At 37.8% G+C, this 21813-nt stretch overlaps 1 long non-coding RNA gene across 1 annotated transcript in view; it reads left to right on the top strand.

Moving 5' to 3' along the window:
• The first annotated feature begins 6986 nt into the window (after positions 1–6986).
• LOC135212476 (uncharacterized) overlaps positions 6987–21813 on the top strand; it is a 58165-nt gene continuing 43338 nt past the window's right edge. The window contains exon 1 of the long non-coding RNA XR_010313911.1: positions 6987–7119. This is a non-coding gene — a long non-coding RNA (uncharacterized LOC135212476). The remainder of the gene's footprint in view (positions 7120–21813) is intronic.

The raw sequence follows: 21813 nt of genomic DNA, 5'->3' as shown, positions 1-21813 counted from the left end.
TGATATTTTAACGTTGAAAAAAAAGAAGCTTTTGAAACAAAGCACTGTGTTTGAAAGATGATTTATTCTATAAGTTTAGATACATGTATTTGATTTTGCTACTATCTGAGCGGAATACGGTACCCCTTTTCTCTCTCTCTCTCTTGAAATAAACTATGAAGGGCATCAGATACGTTCTATGTCTGCATATCGGTATAGATAAATTGCTAGACGTAGCCTACATTCCCTTACAATATATCTATTCATAATAAAAGTAAACTAAATGAACGTCATATCATGGCTTCCAGCCACTGTCGAGCCAAGTAGCCTAACCCGTGACATTCAGACTTCTAACGTTTGTCATTTCAGTTATCATTAGTAAGCCATCTTTATAATCAATATTATTCCGTAAGGAGGTAGTACTACCAACACGAATGTTTTGGTATAATGAAATATTCAATTCCTATGCAAGATGATTATTGAAAGAACTTGGAGTTATGTGTACTCCCTAGATAAGGTTAGTTACCGACATAGGCTCAGTGCCGTCAAAAGTACGGAGTTTTTAAGCAGTACACTTTATACAAATAGGAAATACAAATAAGAAACAATAGCCTAAGCCTATTCGTTTGCACGGAACACATTCTGGTACTCTCTTTCTCTCTCTCTCTCTCTCCCTTTCTCGCTCTCTCATGCCAATTATGAATTCCCCTTTTCTGCCGAAAAAAAGAAACAGTAGGCCTATTCGTAGGCTATGTATGAAAACCTAGAATATTTCTTTTCTCTATCACTTTCATTAATTAAATATTATTTCCCCCTTCCTTACAACCCATAAGCAAATGCTAGGCCTATTGCATTTACACACGAAATTAATTTTTTTTCGTGTAAACTGACAGTCTGCAATTAACCTTAATGCCAAATACCTAGGCCTAGGCCTACTTCCGCTCTTAACCAGTCACACACGGTTCTCTTGCATTAGGAATCGAATCATTTTCATATTATAAATACTATTTAATACACATAAGTATAATATTCGCCCATACGGGTCATTCCGCTTTCTAAAAAGGTAAATGTAACAAGTATAAACAAATCGATGATGATATATTTTAGATAGATATAGTACTTGAAGGCAACAAATGTGGATATTGACTCGGTTTGTTGCATTTCATGGCGAACGTAAATAACACATAAATAAACATATTTACATGCCAGGGAATCACGAAAACGTCGGCACGTGACATAACACTTGTCGCAACAAAGTTAACAACACTTTACACGTAACTCAAAACATACTGAAGGAATAGGTAGTCACCGTAGTGTCGAACTACCTCTTTTTCCATTTAGGGACGACGAATTGAAGACAGCGCTGTCAAGAACTCTGCTCTATTTGATTATCAGGAGAGAAATATTGTCCGAAATAAGTTTCTGATATGAATTCGAAGCCAAAGGAACTAATGGGGTTGTTTTGGAAGCAAGAGCCTGTGCTGGCTTTACATCATATAGCCTGGTCTAAGACGAACGAGCACACAAGTTGATGGAAGGTTAATTCCGTTCCTTGTCTTCTTACGTAACTTCTGATTTATAACTGAACATCTCTTGGGAAAAAAAACGGTGTTGTGTTATTCCGTAAGAGAGAGAGAGAGAGAGAGAGAGAGAGAGAGAGAGAGAGAGAGAGAGAGAGAGAGAGAGCAGGTCTGGCAGATCGGGGAAACGCCCAATGCCAGGATCTGTGTTTCACGGCCAAACTGGTTTCAGTTTACGGCCACATTTCGGCCAAAGTTGAGTAAATATACTATGTACTATGCGAGTTTTTTTTATATATTAGATATATTAGGTATATATAAAGGTTAATCTATTGCTACTACGTAGAATTTCCCTCTGGAACAATGGAAACATGTTACATATCGTTTATTAGGCCTAGGTTCGAATTCCCAAAACTGTTTGAATGACAAGTGACCGCAAATGACTATTCTCCACTATAAGATGAAAAGCGATAAAGATACCTGTAAGCAAGTGTTATATATTAGTATTACCTAAGGTCATTTTGTTCAGCACATAAACCAGCTATCGAGTAAACAGCAATTATCGGCCGAGTGGTTTTACCTTCATCTGAAAGTGAAGTATCTGTTAGTCTAGGTATATAATTATTATGTCTCTTGGCTTCTTAATCCACTGAGTTATACAGTGATAATATATCACAAATATAAATTGGCTCGTACACATCCAACCATATTTGTTCTAAAGTAATGCCTCTACGTATGACATTTTCCACTGAAAATATTGCATAGGAAGTTGGTTGGCCTAAAGATAGCACAATAACTTTAAAAACGTTTGTTGGTTTATCAAGATATTGCTATATCTTCATTTTGGTACTTTATCTTCATCGCTGATCTGTATTACTTTTCCCTTTTTTAATTGAGATGGACCGACATTTCGTTATCTTACGTACGGTTTCTGTTTACCTATATCTGTATATAGTCAGGTTCGTGTGTAGACCGATATTGTTATCCGCATCATATTTTAAGCGAACCAGCCAGTAGCCTTTTGCATATCAAACCAAAGTCAATGAACTTTGTAAATATAATGGGTTCATTTAATAACGTAACCCGTACATTGATTTTTTTTTCTTTTTTTTACTTTCAAGCTACCTGAACTAGTGTGTTGAGTGAATTGAACATTGTCAGCCTAACTGAAAAGTGATTTATTCCCTCTCCGGCGCTCGTGTTTTCACTCATATAAATGAGAGGTGTGTTAGAAGGAAATTTTCATTTCACAGCTGCTAAGCTGATAAGTTTTTAATTATTTAAGACAGAAAGCCTCCTTCACTGGATTCCAGAGTAACTTGCTCACAGAACGTACCAGAGACATTCCTATTATTACTATAGGAATACGAAAAAAGTTAATGGTTCTGTGGTTTTCTCTGACTGTCTGTAAACTTCGTTTAAGTCCTAGCCCTCGAAACTGCAGGATTCCATTAAGAAATATTCTGCAGAAGACTAGCCTTCAATCATTCAATGTCATCTTACTTATTTTCGATTACGTCATTAGTACAACGTTCACATCCGATGTAACTATATGCAGGCAACAACCGTATGATTCAGAAAAGTCTGTCACAGACCACAGGCCAAAAATAATCCACAGAATGTGAACAAAAATGGCAAGAGGAATCCCCCAAATGCATAAAGTAGACAGACTCGAGTCAAATGAACTGAGAAAGTTGAGTGAGTGAGCTTCCTTCCCCAAATAGCCCGGGGGAAATTCCACTCACACCCATCAACAGAAAAAGGAAAGAAGAAGAACAGAGAAAAAAAAAAACGAGACCGACACCGAGGAAAAAAAAAAAATAAAATAAAACAAAACTCAACCAGGGTTTTCGAGTAAACCCTAAACCGAGCCATCATTATGACGTACTTCGTTATAGGTAGTGTGAATGATAAACTGATCTACACCCATTCCTAAAATTGATAAATAAAAAGTGCACTCAGAAGCTTCTAGCCTCGGTCAAAGTAATTAGCATAGTTACTGAAATAATCTGAGTCTTGTACGTTTTCTTTTACAAATATTAGGCGGTCTGTCATTAGTCTAGTCGCCTGAATACGTTGGCGTCTTTCACAAACATGGCCTGAAGTTTTCTGGAAATGCGCATGAGCAATAAGACCAACAAACGAACTATATATGCACACGGAGCCACAATACAAAGTAACTATTTGTTCTCGGAACGCAGTCAATCTGTCAAGATACATTTGTAAACATCCGTAAACTAGTTTTCACTTAGTCTGCTCGCACATATCTTCAGCAGATGTAAGAATAAGAGCTGTTATAGTAGTTATAAGATATACTGATACTAATATCTTGGGTATAACAGAAATGATAAGTATTTTGCTAAATTTTAGTACAAATAGCAGTATCAGTGCATCGGTATTTATAGAAATAGTAGCTTTCTATTCTCCGCTAGGGCATTTATCGTGAACACTTACGAAATTACTACTCAAACCAGTAAATTTTTTTTTCCATGATAAGGCTTTTAAATTTTTTCCTTTTTTGACGGCATGGGCTAAAATTTGCATGGATTTCTTCAGTTGTGCTAAGATTTTAAAAGCTTTCTAAATCACTGAGAGGTGTAATAGTAGGTTTAGGTGCTAACACGACGACTGATACTAACGCCAAAGTTACTGATATACAACTGCAGATAGATTATTGAAATATAGTGATGTGATGTCCATACAGATTTGAATAGATATACCAAAAACAACTTTGACAATAGTTTGAATTGAGAGAGAGAGAGAGAGAGAGAGAGAGAGAGAGAGAGAGAGAGAGAGAGAGAGAGAGAGAGAGAGGTGGTTAGACACACTTGGTCACGTGGTTCTAAACCAGACCTGGCATCATTTCCTTGATTGCAATTTCGATTAGTACCACCCTACTTTTCCATCTACCTGTGGTCAACGAGCTTCCTAAATTATAGGTCTAGGATTAAATGGATTCCTAAGAGGATTTCTGTGTGGATAGGAATTCTGATTCCAACAGGAGCTGAGTTTTATACGAGTGGTTCAATCTCACAGCTGGAATTAGCTCATCAGATTTCGTAGACCTAATGCCACATAATAACTGAAGTCTAGAAGAATTTACACCTTGGAAAAAATTCGCTTCAGGTGTCATTATCGACAACAGGCCCCAGAGAAAGCACATTAGACTAATCCCCTAAAATGCCTTCCATCCTTCCCTCTCCCCACCGCCGTCTCTCTCTCTCTCTCTCTCCGCTCCTGAGACCTCGTTCTTCATCATCTCCCCTTCAGTTCTTTTTCTCCAGCCATGAGTTTTACCATAATGGCAAAATTACCTCCAGCTTAGTCGATGGCATTCCAGGCATCCCGTTGCTTAGCACTGTTTTGAGGTCCCAACCTCCAATTTGGCAGATCGTGCCACAGGTCAACCTCCAGAGAACCCCTCCCGTAATGAAGGGTTGACACGCACAAAACGCTCAGCCACAGAGGCCGTCAAGGACGAAATCGTCTTCCTCTGAGATGGGCGCGATCGCCCATCGTGGATAGTTGCCGCTGGATCTGCCTTGTTCGCCACGGGCGCTCCGCTGCAATGAGGGTATTTTGGCCCATAAAAGGGGTTGATGAGCTATTCGTCACTGCGGCGCCTCACAGCGACTCGATCGGAGGGTATCGGCGGAAAGCCGCCACCAGACCTTCCGCTGGAGTGATGGAATTGTCGCGACATTGAAATGACACATTTGCGTCACAGGTTTGCCTCGAGGAGAAAGAATTCGATCACATATTCGATAACAATTACATCATAACTCATGGCGAATGGATTAAATCACGTTATAGATACCTGCGAACATATTATTTACATAGATGACAACGGTATTTTTACATGAATGAAGGTTCGTGTCATGTACTCAGTTTTACGTCATATCAAAAATATTAGTACCACATGCATCAATGGGTTACGTGCGTATTGCAATAACATATCTGACAACTAACTTTGCTAATACCTAATGCTATCAAAAGTTTGAGAGGGAGAAGGCTGGAAACATCCAAGACAGTAGAAAGTTCTGAGAAGAGTATAAAGGATGGGCCTAACAGGTTTGATATTTTTAAAGTCTAAAATACTCCGGAAACATTTGCCTAATTTAGAATACGCAACTACACTCTTTTTTTTTCATCTGTCCATCCGCCGTGGTGTTTTCGTATGGTAACACTGCATCCCGGGCTTTAAATAGTTACTCTATGTGTAAGTTTTAGGTAAATAAAAGGATATCTGGGTGTACACTTGCCACTGAAAAGTGTTTTAATAATTTACTGTATGCGAATTACACCGTTAATACCGTTAATATTCGAAATAAGATATTATTTAAAGCCCGGGACGCAGTGTTACCATGCGCACACACAACAGGCAGATGGACAGATGGAAAAAATAGAGTATAGTAAAACACAAAATCATTTTTACTTTCCGAGTAAAAGCAATACATTATAAAATATAAATCTGTGTAGCTTAGACCGATGATTCTTTTAACATCAGTGGAAATAATAGTAGGCATCTACTGTATATGTAGTCCAACCTACCTCTCAGTTAAGTTTCTTGCTGAGTCAAAAGCTGGAAATAAAACTGAAATTTTGCATGTTTTTGAAATCAAGTGTGACGTCACTGAAGCCTGACTGTTGAGGTTACCACCCCACGAAGCGTAAGTTGGTATCCAATCATAGCTCATATTGCAGGCTGCAGGCCGGCTCGAACCACGGACATTGCAAACGAAAGTATATTTTTCTACTATAGTCAGTCCCTGCAGCTTTGCAGTAACGACTGTGGCCAGTATTACATCACAATCGCCATTTGAAACTGACCCAGTTCATTACTGACTGGTTTGGCAAATGGCAATGATTCTTCAAAGTTGGTCGGTTTGAATATCATGTTTTCAAATCAATTTTAGCAATAACAGGTTTCATTACCATCTGAAAAAAACACGTGCCGAGGAACACCAACGAGATAACTGCATCTCTGTAAAAATCATAGATAATACGAAAATATGAAATGATTCTGCCGTCTAACGGGTTTTACTATAACACCCTGGTGGTGCAAAGATGAACGTCTGTGTTCGAAATAGTTAGCTTCAGTTACAGGATAATTATAATTTCCGGTTTATATTGTTAAATATGTTAATGATTCCCAAATATAACACAAAGAATATGTTAAAGTTATACAAACAGATATTTAATTTGGATTTTAGGCAATTTTATCACGTATAATACATTCATAAATTCAAATTCACTCCAATCGTTCACGCATTCGGAGAGATGATGAGCAGCAGTCTTAGGCCGGCTCAAATCGCTAAAACGTATTTGTAAAGAATAACATTTTAATAAAAGTTATATCTCTATTTAATTAACCATCTAGCGCACTATATAAACTATCTATAATTTTTTTGCGTATTTATAAAGGGAAAAAGAACCATTTACACATTTCACTGAATGTTTACATTACAAATTTACAATTTACATGATGCCAGTTACCAGTATCAGCTGGCTAACCGATTCTGATAGTGACTGACAACAATGGACCTAATAAACGTATATTAAATCATCATTACCACGTCCAGGACTTTGCAAATTTGACTCATTAATCGTCTGCATAACGGTAAGTCAAGCTTTGAGTAAATATTAGCGGTTTTGCGATTCGTTAATACAATACACTGAAAAAGGTTCCCAGTTATGATATGAAGTCTTCAATGCGTCATGTAAATCTTGCCATACTACCTTATACGCCTTGGCCTTTGCTTTGCGTAAAATTGCCATATAAACTAATTATATAGGATATCATTTGTCATCACTATCCTTAAAGCAATTATTTAACCGTCTAAATAATAGACATAGGCCTAGACTAACAGGTTCTATATCTTCGTCGGTTTACAGTTACATTTGGAGTACCTATACAGGAACCTAGGTATGGCCTAGGTTATTTTCAACTATTATTATTATAGTTACTCCTGTTATGGTCCTGTTGTAGTTGTTCTTATGTTTTGTGGTTCTTATTATAGTTCCCGATTTTCACACTACATATTACCAATTACGCTGAGATTATTGCTTTTTGTGTGTTTTGTAGAATCTCAACTCGCATTGATTTTGGTTAAGAGTTGCAGTTAGTCGTAGCCAGGTCCTGGTCGTAGCCTAAGTAACTCTATAGCTGTTACGTGAACGGGAACCAGGCCTATTTGTTTTAATGTATTAATATGCAAACAACATTCTAGGTTAGCTAAAATTTGAACCCAAAGCCCAGGTTGACTAACAAATAGCACAAAGGAAAGAAAAACATTTAGATCAAATGTATACATGTTGGTATATAACTTTAAAACAAGTTGAAAAACATTTTTAATATTAAGAAAAAGTATATTTAACTGTTGGGGTATTTTTCAGGATTGTATCGTGAAAAATAATTTCAGAATTACATCCTGATATAAACTACCGTCGAATTATAGAACAGTCTCAACGGTTCACTCATTTCTAGTCGCATGTTTCGATATGAAATTAGGGCTGGGATTCATATACCACGAAAGAATGACCTTAAAGCTCTTAAGAAAATATCAGCGGCCGCTGAGACAATGATTATCTAAACTTGCAGCTCGGAGAATTGCAGATTAGGGCTGACCACTTGTTGCACAAGTTGTTCATTCCCAAATCTGCTGTTAAACGATTCATGGAGGCACTGAGTACACGCTTGTCTGAGTCTGAAACCAGCCCATTTGAGGAGACCAATTCACAAATCGTGATGCATTATTGATACGCGCCTGCGCTGTATGTATGTATGCATGCACGCGTGTGTGTATCAGTGAATAATGATGGGCACTATTTTTTTGGATACGTTTTTAAATCGAGTTATGTAAGTTGCCAAAAATGGCTTATAGGTTCTATATGTATAGGCTACACCCGTGTATAATATAAATATATAATATATATATATATATTATATATTCATATAATATATATATATATTGATACACGGGTGTAGCCTATACATATATAGAACCTATAACCCATTTTCGCCAACTTCCATAATTCTATTTTTTTTAAAAACGTATCCAAAAAGATAGTGCCTATCATTATTCACTGATACGCACATGCGTGCATGCATACATACATACAGCGCAGGCGCGTATCAATAATGCATCACGATTTGTATATATATATATATATATATATATATATATATATAATAATGTATATATATAATATATATTATATATATATATATATATATATATATATTATTATATAAGTGTATGCATGTATTTTTGTATTCTATAAATATAATATATATGTATAGTATTTAATATTAATTTCACAGAGGGTATGTATCCCCAAATCATGTTATTGTTTCGATAATATGTTTTTTATTTGGTGGGGTGGGATGAGATTGCTAGCTCCAAAGACCTTCAGGGAGTTCGTGTATTACTAGTTTTCACCCATACAAATACTGACCAGACCTAGAGTTTAAAAAAAAAACCTATACTGTATAATGATTCCTCTCATCTCTTTGGGAGTTCCCTCACCGGATCTTTCTCTTCCCCTCTTTCTGGTGTTAGTTTGTTCCCCTCTCATATCGTCTCCTCTCGTTCGCCCTTTTGACGTGATTTTCGTGATGTCACCTGGATATTATCCTTATACTAAAGAGAACTATTCAATTTGTGACTTTGATAAGTGTCTTATTCTTTCGATTCGGAGCAGATTTTGAAAAAGAGGAGGAGGAGGAGGAAGGTGTTCCTCCCTGCTAGTAAATCTTTTGGATCTCAGTAATTCCAGTGTAAATTTTTTTTTTCTTTTTTTTAAGTATTATCATCATCTCTTAGTGACTTTGAAAGACTTTGTCGTCTTGAGGATCTCAAATCCACCTCAATTCTCACCCATACCCCCCCCCCCACCCCCCAACCTCTACCATCACTCCATGCACCTGTCGCTTCACCCACTGTCTCCTCCCCCGAATCTCTCCGTCTCGCGTCTCCCGTCTATTAATCTCTCAGTCGTTTTTGCAAAAACCTTGAGGGTCGCAGCGTCCCGCCCTGTGCATCCCACCCTATCCCTGTCGCAAGAGGCCAAAGTAATAGTTGTTGGATAGATGGTATGGGGGCTGTAAGGATGGACGAAAGTGAGGTGGAGTTATATAGTACCTGTTGGTAGCTGGAGAGACAGAGATGGAGAGAGACAGATCTCTCTCTCTCTCTCTCTCTCTCTCTCTCTCTCTCTCTCTCTCTCTCTCTCTCTCGCCTTATACAAGCCGCGGCTTCGCCAAGTATGCAGTGCAATTACCCCTAATATTTATTCTGTCCAACAATAACAGGGTTCCAAGCCCGGAGACACGCTGCTGCTGCTGACTGACCTATACCCCTCCTCTCCCCCCCACCTCCTTCTTCCCCTCCCTCATATCCTCCAGAGGATTCCCCCAGACTCTCTCTTCCCCCTCCCCCCTCCATACAGACGCCTATAACTGCTGATCGTTTGACATCCCAACGAGCCGCCAAAGTAATAAAAGGGAAAGCGAGAGACAGAGAGAGAGAGTCAGATATTATTCAAGTCCCATTTTCTTCTGGTACTAATATTGGGCGTCATTTTTGTGTTTCCCAAATTCTCAACGCCACCTCCGGTAAAAAAAAAATAAAAACATTGAATTTAGCTGGTTAAAATAAAAAACTTAGCAGTTAATAATAAAAAGCATTGAATTTAACGGGTAAAAATTTAAATAAACGTATTTAATTTAGCAGGTAAAAATTAAAAAAACATATTTAATTGACTGTGTAAGAATAAACAAAACATTCAATTTAATTTAGAAGGTAAAAATGAAAAAAAATATTTAATTTAGCTGGTGAAAATAAAAAAAACACATCTAATTTAGCTGGTAAACATAAAAAGCATTTAGTTTAGCCGGTAAAATAAAAAAAATAAATTTAATTTAGTGGGTAAAAATAAAAACACTTAATTTAGCGGTTAAAAATTAAAAACATATAATTAAGTGGTTAAAAATTTTTTAAAATTCAATTTAGCGGGTAAAAAAAAAATTAATGTAGCGGGTAAAAAAAAAGATTTAATTTAGCGGGTAAAAATAGCGGACAAAAGTCAAAACATTTAATTTAGCAGGCATAAGTAATTGACTCACGAATACTGCAGTTAACAGAGGATTAAAACATCCAAGGATTGTAAAGCCAATGCGCGCTGATCTATCATCAGTAATACCCAGAAAAACAAATATTTCCATTTTACGCCGAAGATCACAAGAAACGAGGGATAATCCGTCATTTGTCCAAATTGTAAAATTGATCAGCGAGACATCATGGCAATTTAGATGTTGAAATCTACAAAAACTAGGTGTATGACAAAAAATAAAATTCCCTCTCATACTCATGTTAATGACAAACTAAAGAGAAGCAAACATCAAAATATGAATGTTGATTTTGTCAAAAACAGCGCAAGCGAGTGACGGTAACTGTTTGAATCTTGCTGGGACATTTTCCACGAAATATTTCAATACAGCAACTGTACGGCAGACTTCCTATGACTGACACAAGACTTCTTAGGGATTTGAAAGCTGTCTCAAGGTACAATTGGTACTATTGACATTTCACGAGAAATTGCACGAGGAAGTTCAGATATTGCAAAATAACAAAAGCGCGCTCGCAGGAGACTGAAGCCTTTAAAAGAAAATATTGTTTTTGTTCTCTCGATTTTCACTCGTAAATTTGAAGGCAATTCAGCTCACAGAGATAAAGACAACACACAGACAGAGAAACGGCTCTAAAGGCATAACCTTTTTGACAGACGTGATCCTGCCCGCTTATCAGTCACCGAAAACGTAAAGCAGATCGTTATATATCGCCTTGTAAAACCAAGAAAAATATTATGGTTAAAATAAGCAATAAGTCTCATTGAATACACACACACACACACATGCATGTTTATTCGAGAATCAACGTTGTAATGGTGCATACAAGTTGCCCAGATCCAACATCCTGCCTTAACCCACAAGACTTCTAAGCCCACTTCGCTCCTGACCTATAATTACTACCCTCGTTAATAATTTACTGCGTATGGGGCATTTTTCATATCCGTTTTGCCCGTAAACTATACGTATTGGCGGTTGTATTGTGTGTGTGTGTGTGTGAAGGCGGTTGGGCATTGGAAGGAGGGCCCGGGGATTTAAAGGGACCTGTCTCTGCCGGAATTCGCGAAGGTTTTTGGGCAGAAGTTTTGCGAAGAATGAAATGGACGCAATCCTAGCTGTTCAACTTTACATTCCATGTCCACAATTTCGCTTTTTCAAATTGTTGTTGTTGTTTTTTTTTGGCTCACTTTTCCCATGACCTACTTCCACTTCAAATAGCGTATATATGACACTTTTATACGGTCTACTCTGTGAGCAAGAGCCCGTGCTGGCATATAAAAAGCCAGCTCGGTCACAAACAGCAGCGGACGACAACCTTTTTTTTATTCCCAGTTGGAATATATGGGAAGTATATTGGTTTTACAAGGAAAGATAATTCATGCGACTGTGATTTGACATTTTTTAAGTAAGAGAGAGAGAGAGAGAGAGTAGATCACGAAAAGCATTCTTTTGCACCGCACAGAAATAAACCTGGTTGCTTAATACGAAATTATACCTTAGTCGATATTCGTAAATATGTGCTAGGATATGAGAGAGAGAGAGAGAGAGAGAGAGCATCAAAACACACTATCTTACTATCCTCTTTCCCATACACCTTCCCTTTCACAACTTATCCTTACGTAAAACTTTCCCGAATTCTGCTACCCCTTCCCCCCACCCCAAACTACTGTCCTCCTCCCCCACTCTCCCTGGCAATCTTGAAACATAGAAGTCTAATACTGTAACCTTCCCCATATCCACCACCCCAACCCCCCACAAAAAAAAAATAAATAAAAATTCTGCTTTCTTATTCGATCATCCACTCCCGACATCCTTCCCCTCCTCCCCTACCCCCACACTGTCCTCCTCCTCCCCCACTCCCTGGCAATCCCGAAACATAGAAGTCTGATACTGTATCCTTCCCCAGACCCCCACCCTTAAAAAAAAAAAAAAATGAAAAACGAAAACTACAATGGCCGCACCGTTCTCTACATCCATGCACCGAACCTTGTAACTCATCAGGACCTGGGACATTACAGTCCTAAGCGTAGAACCCACCATAAGGCTTATTCTAATGACGTTATCGGGTATTTAAATGACCCGTAATGCTCCCTGGTGGTGGGTATTGTAGGAATGGGCGAGGAAGCCGCCCATGATTTACCGACAGACGCTTACTAGTACGTATGCCCTTAGTGAATATCTTTTGGCTCTCCTCCGCTATACACTAGTTCCTTCAGTACCCTCTCTCTCTCTCTCTCTCTCTCTCTCTCTCTCTCTCTCTTCTCTCTCTCTCCTCTCTCGTAGCAGTGATTCAAGCTTGGTTAAAGATAGATAGCTCTCTGTCTCTGTCTCTCCAACAATTATTCAACCCTGGTTATAGATAAATAACTCTCTCTCTCTCTCTCTCTCTCTCTCTCTCTCTCTCTCTCTCTCACACACACACACACACACACACACACACAACAGTGATTGAAGTTTGGTTAAAGATAAATACTGACAGGAATTACGAAATGCAGCTGACGACGAAAATTCAGGAAAACATATTAGGGCTATTGAAATGCAGGGACGAAAAACAGGCCTATTGATGGAAAAAGTCCAAAAATAATGACTTATTTTGTTTATCGAAGTGAAGACAGTTACTCAAATACCAGACCGTCGCAATGCCATGGGTAAATAACATGAAACACGAGCGAGGACATATATATATATATTATATATATATATAATATATATATATATATATATATATATATATATATATATATATATAAACAGTTACTAGCAAAACACTAAGTTACTTCCTTCAAGGTCCCCAATCCCCGTCCTAGAACGATTCGGTACGTCACGCGTACGACTATAATATCTGATTTATGCAAGTAACGTACCTTCCCTCACAGAGATTAAATCGTACAGAAAAAGGAAAATTCAAATTATTTAACCATCTTCGTGAAATAGGATCATGGAATTGAGAGCCGACATTCGATAGTTTTCTTTAAGAAGAAGCAAACTAGATGGAGTCATTTTCACTTATGTGAATTTCCTTTTGAAAGGATACGGAGTTGGTGTTCACTTCAGACGCGGTTAAAGCTGTAGAGTCAAGTTATCGTCTTTGCTTTCTAGTGTTTAGATGAGATCCAGCATAACTAAAATTATAGTCACTTTATTGTTGGAAATACTTACCGTACTTATCCAGCTTTAAAGGTTTTTATACCATAGCTGAAGCTAATTTATACGTTGAATAATTATTATACGGATATGTTTATATTTTAGCGGAAGCTCGATGTTTATTTTAGAATAATTAGAGAAAAAGGCTTGATTCACAACTGACCAAAGTAAGCTGCGTGTATAATGGGGGGGGGGGGGGGGGGGGGGGGGGGGGGGGGTGGGGGGGGGGGGGGGGGGGGAAGAGAGAGACGCACAAACTCTACGGTATACAACCACCAAGTTTGGTCGCAATAAACATAAAAATGGGAGTATGAAATTTAAACTAAAGTGACGTGTGACTTTGAAAAATGAGTAAAATAAAAAAATTATATATATATATAATAATAATAAAGATATAATATAGAATCTAATAATATATGTGTGTATGATATATATGTAAGATGTCTGTATAGCATGCTTATTAGGAAAATATGATAAAAATTAGATTTTGTCTTTTTAAGCGCCTTGTGACTTACGAAAATAGATAAGAGTTAAATATATCAATGGAAAATATTTTCTTTCAAACCAGATAAAAACAAAAGGTCGTGACTTTAAAAATGGTGGTCAATACGTGAGATAACTTTAAAAGGTCAAAGAGCTGAGGTCACTTTCAAAAAAATATATTATTTCTTTTTTTTTAATTCTCCTTGCAGTATGTGCGGTAATTAGTAATCAGTAATCGGATATATATTGAACAAAAAATAAATATATTGTGAATATGAATTCGTAGGCTATACATGGTCTTATACATTTTTTTGTCACGATTAAGAATACTAAATAAAGGAAAGTATTATATTCGAGTTTCATTTGAAACATTCGTAAGTAACTAAAATAAAGTGAAGGCAAATAAATAAAATAAATAAGATAAATAAATAAAAAGTGAACTAAGAAATCAAGGATACTGTAACTTATCCTTGACCACAAAGACCTAAAAAAATACAATGACAACAACAATGAATATAATGGTCACGATAATGACGCTGATGATGATAGGTCTACAACCGTCCCCACCTTGCCTTGGCGGTCACTAGTACACCCAAAAAAAGTGTATGGGTGTGTAGGGGGAAGTTGGGGAGGGGGATAGGGTGTGGGAAAGGGGGAGAGAGGGAGGGGGTAAGGTACCGAAATAGAGATCGGATCCCCACATAATTGTTATTTCCGTTACCATTGTCACAAGACCCTGTGACGTTTTGTCCTTCTTCTTCTTCAGAAACGCCCAGAAAGCTGGGCATTTTCTACCCATATTACCCAGCTCATATCCATAGGAAGGGCCATACTCCTCCCCCACCTCCTCCTCCTCCACCCCCTCCCCCTCCTCCTTTCATTATTCAAGTGTAATGACGTATTTCCGGAGAGGGAATGAGGGAGGGAGGAAGATGACGATATATATAATATATATATATATATATATATATATATATATATATATATATATATATATCTGATCTGTTTATTAATGTTAACTATTGAATTTAACAGCCAATAGCTCTAAATGAGAAACCCCATTGGTCAGCAACGTTGCTGTGAACTTCTCAGTAATGGGAAAGTTCAGTTTAAAATCCCTAAGTCATTTAATGCAATAAAATAGTCATTCACAAACACATTAACAAAATTTCTCTGCTTTTTTATACCAAGTAGCGTTAGTATTGTTTCTCCATCCAGTGAATATTAATAATTTAATATTAATTTTCCCCCTGCCGCCAAGACTTTCTTGACCGTTTTCGAAATACGTTCTCGGTACAGCTATAAATATTCATAAATTTCGTCCTAAACTAAGATAAGATCGTCATGCCGCAACAGTTGTGCCGTAGAGAGAGAGAGAGAGAGAGAGAGAGAGAATTAGTACTAGAGTAAGACTAGAAATAACTGGATGCTGAAGAAACTTGTCAAGAGAGAGAGAGAGAGTGAGTTAGTACTAGAGTAAGACTAGAAGCAACTGGATGCAGAGGAAACTTGTCACAAGAGAGAGAGAGGGAGAGAATTAGTGCTAGAGTAAGACTAGAAATAACTGGATGCTGAAGAAACTTGTCACAAGAGAGAGAGAGAGAGAATTAGTACTAGAGTAAGACTAGAAGCAACTGGATGCAGAGGAAACTTGTTACAAAAGAGAGAGAGAGAGAGAGAGAGAGAGAGAGAGAGAGAGAGAGAGAGAGAATTAGTGCTAGAGTAAGACTAGAAATAACTGGATGCTGAAGAAACTTGTCAAGAGAGATAGAGAGAGAGAGTTAGTACTAGAGAAAGACTAGAAGCAACTGGATGCAGAGGAAACTTGGCAAAAGAACGAGAGAGAGAGAGAGAGAGAGAACTAGTACTAAAGACTAGAAGCAGTCAGTCAGCAGGTTGCAGAGCAAACCTTCCCTGCGATGGACGCGCCCGCCCGCGCGCACACACACTCACATACGCACACGTCCATTCAGAGATTCCTCAGTAATGGAGGATGGCATTGCATTGGCTGTCATTAGAGCCATCTTGAGAGCGACACGTCGCCTCCCTCGCCAATGGAGACGCCGAGCTGACAGCCCGACGAGTCAGTCGTTGGGAATTCATTGGCTATATAATTGGATATTTCCTGTTTTATTGGCGTGCCAGACTCCCCGAAGAAGTCGTGAAACCCACTTTTAAGATGGGGTCGGTCTCTTCGTGCAATACGCCGGCTGCTGCTAGTACGTATACGCAGTCGGTTTAGTTATTATTATTATTTGAAAATAAATTCACATTTGGGATTTTTTCCCCGTTTCTGACGTACGCAGATTTTTCTTCTTTTTTTTTTTAGGTAAAAGGGTTGACTGTGTATCGAAATCATACAGGAATCTATGTAAATTACCCTCTCGTCATTTTACAAGGTTGCCAAAATAAATAAATAAATGGATAAATTAATAATTAAACTAATTCCACAAAGCAATTCCTCAGGTCTTAGACAAATGATTTCTTTGTACTCGGTTTCTGACGAAGCGCGGGAATTTCGGGATAAATGGCCGAGCCATTTACTGGAATAATTTTCAAATTTAGAATCCCCTTTTTGTCATTTGACAAGATTTTCTGAAAATAAATAAATTACACACACACATACAAACACACACACACACACACACACACACACACACACACACACATATATATATATATATATATATATATATATATATATATATATATATATAGTGTGTGTGTGTGTTTGTATGTGTATATATATATATATATATATATATATAAATATAATATATATGTGTGTGTGTGTGTGTGTGTGTGTGTGTTGTGTGTGTGTGTGTGTGTGTATGAATGCGATATTTTCCCCTAATTTCAGAGACTTCAGGTAATAAAATTACTATTGTTGACTTTAAATATATTAACAGAGACGTCAGAAAAATTATTAATCATGAGAGAGAGAGAGAGAGAGAAGAGAGAGAGAGAGAGAGAGAGAGAATTTACGTACAAGAAATTCAATGATAACCAATAGCAGAAAGGTATTTTGTTATATTCAGTTTATAATCAGATAATTATCTTATTTATCGCGCCATTCATAAGAGTGTTAACTCATTAATGCCAGGTTTTTACTGATTTTCTTAGATCGAATCCTTGTCTAAAGTTCTATCGCTCTCAATATAATTATATACAGTATACGGTATCGCTTAAGAATACGACATTGTTTTGTGTTATTTTAAACATTCTTGCACCAATTGTCAGTCATTGGTGATTTTACTCCAAATGTAGTTTGTTTCATTTTCCCATATTGGTTGAGTTTGGTTACTCGTAGAATTTGTTTACGGTTGCAGGGAGAATTCATCGTGAGAATTTATACCCTCTTGCAGTAGTACTATGTAGCGGGAAACAGCATCTATTGATGTTTTATTTTTTTATTTTATTATTATTATTATTTTTTTATTTTTTTGCTGCAAGGAGAGGTCTGAGTCCTCCTCTACTGATTTTTACCGTAAATAAAAATCAGTAAATTGAAATGGAACGAATAGTGCATTTTAAATTCATCTATCCGCAGTTCATTTGCCACTTACGAAACTCGTGGAACTCAGACTGGAAAACCTAGTACCATACAACTATATCTCAGCTTACGTTAGACCAAACTCACCCAATTAAAAACCCGCGTATGGCGTATCCTAAACTGTCACAGGGAAAGAGCAAACGCGAACGAAAAACTAACCAGATAACTAGACAAAATTGGAAATTTAACAGAGGCAACAACAGCCACGGGAAAAAAACGCAACCACGCATAGTGCACTCTGAACCGTGAACGTAATAAAAGGCTTCCATTACCTTGTCAAGCTGTGCGATTTGGCACGTGCCTCCTCTCTCTCTCTCTCTCTCTCTTCCGGAAGGCAGCGACCACTGCAGTGATAATCATAACTATTTTACGAGGCAGAATCTAACTACCAGAAAATGATTCTCTTCCCCTCGACTCGTCAGTCCACTAAACCCCGCAACCCTTCCTTGGGGGTCCAGGCTTATAGGAGATCCGACCCTCCCCTTCATCCCCAGGGGGTGGGGGGAATCCCTCCCCGACACCTGTGTGATTCTACCGCGCGTAACTCATGGCTCAACCCCCAGCAGAGGATACGCGTGTTGGGCGGAGGAGACACGCAAACCGAATCATTGTAGTTTTGTGTCTTTATCACGTAATTATCTGAAATTGCACAGTTATTGTTATTTGATAGCCATCTCCGATTTCCACCGCAGTACAAGACGTGGTTGAAGAATCAACGAACTGACTTGTAGTAGACAATTTACTCTTCGTGATTTAGGTATAAATTGTGTCGTGGATGACTGACAGTGACCGAGTCTAGTACTATACCACTGAGATTGTACTCATTAGAATCGTCATTATTATCATTATATTATCATCACCATCGCGACAATCACATCACTACACAGACGTCGCTGTTTCATCATACTTTCTGACAAATGCAACAGAAATTCTAAGGCGTTTAAGATGAACATTTGGAAGTCTGCCTTCAATGATGCAAAGTATCTTGGTAATGAATGTTACGCCATATTTGCTTTTGAAGTTAGTGAGGCGCGTAATCTTTTAAAAAACTTAGTGATAATTATTTCAAATATTAAAAAAAAAAAATTCGTGTATATACGTAGGCCTACACGAACGGAGAAGCCGTTTTGTATTTATTTAACAGAAAATTTGTTTGGCAGGAGAAATGAAAGGAAAATGGAAAACATCGTTATTTGTGGATTTTATCGGCTTTTCTTAACTTAGGACGTATTTCCGAAAAACAATTATGAAATATTAAGAGTTTTATTTTTATATTTCTGATAATAGAGAGCTACTGATTCTCATGTCGATTATAATTAAAAAGGAAAAAAAAAGAATGACCATCTCTGATATCATAGATAAAAAGTTATATATTAGACTCAAAACCAGAAAATTATAATAAAGCACTTGAAAGGTTTCTATAGTAAACTTTTTGGTCTATGGCAAAAATATGACTGCTAGGTCTGCGCACGCGCGTGTCTGCTGCGTGTGCGCACGTTTGTATAGTGGGTGTTGGGGGTTGGGGGTGGGGGTGCGTTTAAATCCCTCCTCCCTCCCAGAACCCAACCCTACCCCACCTACATTTCCCCCCCCTTCCCCCCCCCCCCCCCGTACTTTCGGCTGTATCACGATGCAAAATTCAGCTATTCTTTCCTTGTGCATGCAACTTCGGGATAATTATCCTGCCACATGACTTGAAGGGAGGGAGAGAGGCTGAAAGTGACAGAGAGAGAGAGAGAGAGAGAGAGAGAGCGGAGCAAAAACGCGTGAGAATGACTGATCCTCGCATGATGAAAGACTTATTTCGCGTTGACCTTGACATTTGTGTCACATTCTGCTTGCGTTTTTTTTCTATCTTTTAGCCGTTGCATATTTTCATTCTTCAGGTCAGCGGGAGGGGGGGTGGGCGGGGGCGTAAAACTATTACAGAAGAGGCGTAATTCACTTCTTAGCTTTATATCTAGCTAGAAAATAGTTAAGTGCTTATGCGTTTATGCTTCCTATATGTTTCCACATTAATACACATGTGTATACGTATTCAAACACGTACATGAGTTCGCGTATGTATGTTAGCAAGATATACATTCTACTTCCCTCTTTAGATTTTGTATGTTAGTAGTATAAGACCAATGGAATACGCTATTTTTACAAATTCGTCATAAAATCCTTATTTACGAATAGCAGTTTTAACGATGTTGATGTTTTGAAGGTTGAAAGAAGCTAAAATACTAGTTTTGTTGTTTAATTAGTATATATTTACTTAAAATTTAGCGTTTTATACAAATTTACTTTTATTTACATGTTTTATTTTTATGTGAAAGCCTGCATTGTAAGTCAGTGGTCTTTTAGTCTTTAGTTCCTATAAATATCAAGTTCATTTTAGATGATGATAATAATAATAATAATAATAATAATAATAATAATAATAATAATAATAATAATAATAATGAATATTCTTTGGAAGCTTGAATTTCAAATCAGTGGCCCTTTTGGTGGACTTGTCCTATGTGAATAGGGTTCGTCCTCTGAATAATAATAATAATAATAATAATAATAATAATAATAATAATAGGTAAATTGGAGCATGATTCTTGCTTATTTTCACCAATACAACTTTACTGAACTTCCGAAAAAAGAAAAAAAAAGCCCCTGGGCTGTCTGTCTAGACCACAGGCGTCTAGACTTATCACAGCGTCCCACGAATACGCAACAATTATCGTAGACTTGCCCATAGTTACCTGCTGTGCTGTGCTGCTCATCCACACATACGCACGCGGGGCAAATGAGCACACACACACACACACACACACACACACACACACACACACACACACACACACAGAGAGAGAGAGAGAGAGAGAGGCTGCTCTAGTACTATTCGCTGATTTTCTTCGATGAGGTACCCACTTGCCCATCGACGACGACAGCAAGAAAGAACAAGAAGAGTGTGTTTACGTTACCTGGGCACCAGTATGTGACAGGTGGCGCTGCCCCAGGTAGTGAGCTGGGTATGGACAGGTGGTGGCACTCTTTGTGTTAATGGAGGGATACTTTGGTCTCCCGTAGAAGAAGAAGAAGAAGCAGAGAGAGGAATATGTATATATGGGCTTCACTGGTTGGCCCAGAAATAAGAGGATTTGCGTTGCTATGCTCTCTCTCTCTCTCTCTCTCTCTCTCTCTCTCTCTCTCTCCTCTCTCTCTCTCTCTCTCTCTCATTTCCTAGACTCCTTCAGCAAATGCAGCAGCAGCATGATGGAAAGAATTTACAATCAAATTATTTACAGCAGCTGAATACTCTCTCTCTCTCTCTCTCAGTGAAATTCAAAATTGGCAACCAATTTATTTGCAGCTGAATATCTCTCTCTCTCTCTCTCTCTCTCTCTCTCTCTCTCTCTCTCTCTCTCTCTTTTAAACAGCAGTGCCCACTAGTTACATGTTATTAAGGAGGCATGTTGCTATGCATATGGCATGTGCCCAACATGAGTATAGCGCTAGCAGCTATATTTTTGCCCAACATCGGTATTATTATTATTATTATTATTATTATTATTATTATTATTATTATTATTATTATTATTATATTTAAGCCGTTTTCTCAAACAAAAGTGACTTCGAAAAAAGCAACAAAACATTTATGCTTTGATTTCTTGATCGTGGATGAACCCAGCGTGCCAAAAACTTCCAGAAAAAATAGCTGCTTTATACGCCTGCATAGAAATCTCACCGAATTTGATCTTGTAGCTTCCAGGTTTTGTCCAGGGGCTACAGTGGACTTAATCCACTCGGTCATTGTGAGCTTATTAAGTCGTGTGAAGGTTTGTACACTTACTAGGCTGAAAAGGTTTTGGGTGGAATCTTTAGGGTAGGTGCCTGTAACCTATGGAATTCCTTTTATCTCTCTCTCTCTCTCTCTCTCTCTCGTGCATCTCCTCTCTCTCATCTCTCTCTCCTCCTCTATATATATATATATATATATATATATATATATATATATATATATATAT

Source organism: Macrobrachium nipponense, chromosome 41 (genome assembly GCF_015104395.2).
Source record: "Macrobrachium nipponense isolate FS-2020 chromosome 41, ASM1510439v2, whole genome shotgun sequence".
NCBI classification, from domain to species: domain Eukaryota; kingdom Metazoa; phylum Arthropoda; class Malacostraca; order Decapoda; family Palaemonidae; genus Macrobrachium; species Macrobrachium nipponense.
This window is presented reverse-complemented; position numbering and strand designations above follow the sequence as displayed.